Source organism: Triticum aestivum, chromosome 4B (assembly GCF_018294505.1).
Source record: "Triticum aestivum cultivar Chinese Spring chromosome 4B, IWGSC CS RefSeq v2.1, whole genome shotgun sequence".
Taxonomy (NCBI): domain Eukaryota; kingdom Viridiplantae; phylum Streptophyta; class Magnoliopsida; order Poales; family Poaceae; genus Triticum; species Triticum aestivum.
This window is the reverse complement of record NC_057804.1, coordinates 98702148-98708052: the sequence shown is the minus strand read 5'-3', so window position 1 is coordinate 98708052 and position 5905 is coordinate 98702148.

Here is a 5905-nt window from a genome sequence, read left to right as displayed (position 1 = left end):
GACACGGTCCAGGCCAATATTTTGTTTTTGCGTCGGAGTACTTTCTTTCATCGAATGCCCCCATTTGGCATGGCAACACCAAAATGCGCCTGTTCCTTTGTGTGTATCATTTCTCATTGCCTACATTCTTCATGTCCCTCCTACGCACCCAAGCAATTATTCTGTAGTCCTATCCATCCCAATAAACTGGTATTGTGGTTGCCTTGATATCATTTACAGGATGAACTGCTTCTATACGATGTTTTTTATGCACGCAACAGAGTACCTTGTTTTTCAATGATTTGAAGACGCTAACCACATTTGCCACGTCTCGTTTTTTAGGGTTTCGTTTGTCATGATGATGATCGGATGGTATTAATGCGTAGTTAAATTTTTGTGAATTGAGTGTAATTTTTGCATCAGTGAAACTGTGAAAGTAGACGAGAATATGTTAAAAATACTACAGAGATGTGAAAAATTACAAAATGAAAAATGGGGCATGCTACCACTCGGCTGGTGATTTTTTTTAAAGAGCTGCCGCCTCGCAAGCCGTTTGATCTAGGTTACTCTACAATCCCTCTTTGCAACAAGAGTATTGTTTCACAAACATCATTAACTATTGCATCAAAAGCTTTGTTCTAGAAACACATCGATGAATATTGCAACAAGTGTTTTGTTTCAGAAACATTGAAGACGTTGCAAACCTTCTCTGCTGTATTATCCCTCTTTGCAACAAGAGCTTTGTTTCAGAAACACAGTTGACTATTTGCAACAAAAGCTTTGTATCCGAACATGCCGCGCAGGGCAGGGATGGATCTAGCAGAAGGGCTCCCCCGTCACAGACAACACCGACGGAGAGGCCGTGCACGGTGCCATGCGCCGAGCACCGCTGGAACAACAATTAGCCAGTGCGGAGCTCAGGCACAGTCGGTGCCATCGGGAGCTGAAGAAAAAGATGAGGTATGCAAGTGGGGCGGCGAAGACCTGCCTCGCCGGTGAACGGTGGCTGCCGGAGCGGACAGGCGGCGAGCACGGGTGTGCGTATGACATGGGCGAGCATCTCCGTCGGGGTGCTGCGACGGAAGGATCGAGCTAGATGAAGATAAGGACATGTACAATGATGCTATTTTAGGAGTGCCACATAGGATAAATGATGAGATAGAGGAGAGAGAACTCATAAGAAAAGGTTTGTCTTCTCTTATTTAAGAGAAGACAAGAGATGATCTCCTAGCACAGTTTGTCTCACCACGTTTTAAGAAATGACAAGTTATTGAAGATAAGGCTAAGATATAACCCATTGTAGACATATTTTTTTGTCATCTCTAAAATACATGCAAGACTTAATAAGACCGCCTTATCAACCATTGTACATGCCCTAAGATGCGAGGCAGAGGCGTGCTGTTGCAAAGATGTGGTGGTGGGGTCCACAGGGGACATGCGGCGCAAAACCGATGAGGCGGACGCGCGCATGATTCAGCGCTGGCTGATGAGGAGCTTTTCTCATAAAAAAATATAAAGATGTGTCCAAAATGTTAGTATGGGTTTCTCTCAAAAAAAGATAGTATAAGCAGGAGCTACGGGCGGCACCGAAAAAGTAATAATTTGGGCCGGAGATGCAAAGTAACAATTTGTTTTTTGAATATATAATAAATTAACAAAAAAACTAACGCCCACATGTATGGGCGTTTGCAGATCGCCCCCACGCGTCCATCACCACTCGTTTTGCCACGTATGAATAGATGACATCAGCAGAAATCTTTTTGGTTTTCGGCTTAAAAATGTTTTATCTCCTAAATAAAAAGGCGAACTAAAAATCCGTTTTCACCATTAAATCTGTCTCGACGAGATCTTCAAAACTAGACCTCATGTTGATATGTTCCGACGATTTTTTTTTTTGCCCAGAAGTTGTCATGATGTGTTACACTATAGTTGCCATAGTGCTTAAACTAAAGTTGCCATGTGGCAATTTTAGTTTGTAGATTATGGCAATTTTAGTTTTTTGATGATGGCAATTCCAGTACTTTGACCATGAAAATATTTTTTTTATTGAACCATGGCAATTTTAAATGCACGTATCATGACAATTTTAGTTTATGGTGCATGACAAGTCTAGTTTCTTAATTCTCCGTTTTAGAATATGTTAAAATTTATTTTTAAATGTAAAAGAAAATAGTTGAAACATATCATGGCAACTTCAGTGTAAATATCATGGCAATTCATGTGCAATAGACATGGCAACTTTTAACCAAAAAAAAATTCGCCGAAATATATCGATATGAGATCTAGTTTTGAAGATCTTGTCGCGAGCGATTTAATGATGAAAACGGATCTTCAATCGGATTTTTCATTTAAGAGATAAAACATTTTAAAAACTGAAAATCTAAAAAGATTCTCGCATGCATGCATGCGATGACGTGACAATCTATTTGCATTAGAGACATGTGGTACGTCTTTTTTCCTGCCACACGTGTGGCAGTTATCGACGTCCTTGGACTTGGACGTCGATAATTGCCACACGTGTGGCACGAAGTAAGTCCGCCCACACGTGTGGGCCAAAGGAGGACCCTGGTAGCCACCGTATACGTGCGGTATGTGGAACCCCTGACCACACGTGCGGTATGTGGAACCCCTGACCACACGTTCGGTCCTGTGGGGGATTCGATCGAACGATTCGTCACAAACAAGATGCCACGACTGAACACCCTCGACCTACAGGCCTGTTTGTTGTGAGACTAAAAAAAGAAAAACTAAAGCCCAGTTTGGCCTAATTATAAAGTGACTAAAATCCACTTTTGGCTATGACTAATAAAGCAATATTTTCCTGTGCTATGATTTTTTTTTTGCAATGGTGGAACGTTAAAAATTCATGATACATAGAGAATAAAGATACCCAAAAAATCCCAAAAAATGGAAAAAAGAATTAAAAGATCAAGGCAATTTACACCTGAACATGGTGGCAAGAAAAATGTAGATTAAAAATATATGACATTTTTACTATAAAAAGGATGAAGAGTGTGCATTATTTTTTTTTTGACATGTCAAAATAAAAGTAAACTTGCCATGCTACATAAATGTACATTTGTCGTAAGCGAGGGAGGTAAAATTGCCGTGTATGTGGAAAATCAAATTGCCACAGAGTTGAATGTAAAATTTGCTATGGCAATAAAAAAACTAAGTTTCCCATGGAAAAATATAAAGAAGTAAAAGATTGACATGGCAAATCTATTGCATGCACTATGGTGTTTGTTGGACACATAATATCCATGGCAAAAAAATGCAACAATATTTACCATGATCCATTTAACTAAATTTTACATGGTTTGCGAAAAACAATTGCCATGGTTTGGGGAAAAATGCCATAAAGCATGGCAAATCTATTCCATTTTATTAAATTGTACATGCTTTGCAAAAAATAGAATTGCCATGGCCAGGGGGGAAATGCCATGTCGTATGGCAAATCTATTCCAACTAACTAAATTTGCCATGGTAGAGGGGGAGAAATTGCCATGTAGTATGGCAAATCTATTCCATTTTACTAAATTTGCCAAACTTCATATAATAGAATTGCTATGGTTAGGGGGGAAATTGCCATGTAGTATGGCAAATTCTATTTCAACTAACTACTTTTGCCATGGTTCGTAAAATAAACTTGATATAGTTGGGGGGGGGGGATTGCAAAAGAATTGTGTGCGCTATGACAATTTTGTATCAATAAAAAAATCCATTTAACTAAATTTGCCATGCTTCGTAAAAAATTGAATTGCCATGTTAAATGGGAAAAAAGTGCCATGTAGTATGGCAAATCTATTCCATTTTACAAAATCAGATTGCCATGTAGTATAGGAAATAAATTGTGTGCGCTATGACAATTTTGTACTCAATAAAAAAATCCACTTAACTAAATTTTCCATGCTTCGTAAAAAATTGAATTGCCATGTTAAATGGGAAAAAAAGTGCCATGTAGTATGGCAAATCTATTCCATTTTACAAAATCTGCCCTCATCTATTTAACTAAATTTGCCATGCTTCGCAAGAAATTGAATCGCCATGTTCAATGGGGAAAAAGTGCCATATAGTATGGAAAATCGATTCCACTTTATTAAATCTGCCATGATCCATTTAACTGAATTTCACATGGTTTGTAAAAAAACAATTGCCGTGGTCAAAGAAATAATGGCATGTGGTATGGCAAATCTATTCCAATTAACTAAATTTGCCATGGTTCTTAGAAAATAAACTTGCCATGATATAGGGCAAAAGATTGCCATGTAGTATGGCAAAACTGTTTGCCATATTTCAAAAAATAGAATTGCCATGGTTACGGTGGAAAATTTGTCATGTAGTATGGCAAAAACATATTTCAATTAACTAACTTTGTCGTGGTTCGTAAAATAAGCTTGCCATGGTGGAGGGAAGAAAATTGCCATGTAGTATGGCAAATGAATTGCATGCGCTATGACATTTTTGTACTAAAAAGTCCATTTAACTAAAAATTTCCATGCTTCGTAAAAATAATAATTGCCATGTTCCAAGGGGAAAAAGTGCCATGTAGTATGGCAAATCTATTGCATTGCATTTAAGTAGATTTGCCAAGGTTTGTAAATTATTATTTTTGCCATTGTTAAAAAAATGACTAACCATTTCTGCCATGGTAAAATAGTGTGCCAATGTCCCAAATAAAATTTGCTATGGCAACTACTTTTAGGGATTCTGCCCATGGCAAATACTACAGAAAAGATTTGCCATGGCAACTACTCGTGGAAATTTGACCCATGGCAACTAGTACAAAAAATTGCCATGGCAAACTAATGCAGAATGTTGCCATGGCAACTATTATAAAACAAATTGCCATCACACCTATTCGTAGCAAAAAAAAAACCGCGCACGACAACTACTATAGGAAATATTGCCATGGCAAGTAATCCATAATGTTGCCATGGCAACTACTCACACCAATTATTGGTTGTGCATATCGCTGAGACAATTCATGGCAAAATTGAGAAGAATGAACTAAAAGATGAAACAAAACTGTTATGCAAGCACTATCATCAGATGCACAGCGAAAATCATTTCTGATTATGCAAGCACAAAACTGTTATGGAAGCACTATCATCACATGCAACATCCATTTCTCAAGAGATAAATAAGTAGGTGATGGCAGTTTCTGACATATAGGCATGGCAATTAGAAAATAAACCACATGGGATCTTTTTTCTTGTCTTGCGTTGTGAACTGAAATCACATGGCAACTTTTACAGCAAGTTAAAATGGCAGTTCTAATGCATCCTGAACACCTCGTTTGATGAAAAAATGATGACATCAGTGATACTAAAAAAATGAAAACTGCCATCACTAGCTACACAAAGTACTGTGAAGATTGCCATGACCAAAAAAACACAGTAAAAAGTTGTCATCTACTCCTATCTAGCCATTGCAGGAGTGTTGTGCCTCTCCTCCAATGAATTGACGGAAAGGGGTTAGGCGAATTGCTACCTGCAAGGAAGGCAGCCAACGCTGGGGCCTGGTGCAGTACATAGCCGTGGTGGGCGCACTCGAGCTGGGGTTCCGGTCGTCGCAGTCATCCCACGCTGAATCATTCAGCCCAAACCACAGTAGCTTCGCTGCTGCTGCCGAGCTCGGCGTCGGACCGGCGGGGGAGGCAGAGGCGGTTCCACGGGGTCGTCGCTGTTGGCCACCATGATCGCAGGGCAGTCGACTTCGACGACGTCCCCCGTCGACCAGCTCCTCCCGTGTCGTCGACCAGTACCGGCATGTACTGAGGGCGGGGCGTAACAGGGAGGCGGGCCCGCCCCTCACCTGCGCGGTCGCGGCGCAGCGAGAGCGGCACATCGGAGGCGAGCTCGACCCTCGGACGCGCGCGGTGGCGGAGGAGACGGTGCTTGGCCCCGACGACCATTTCATCTCC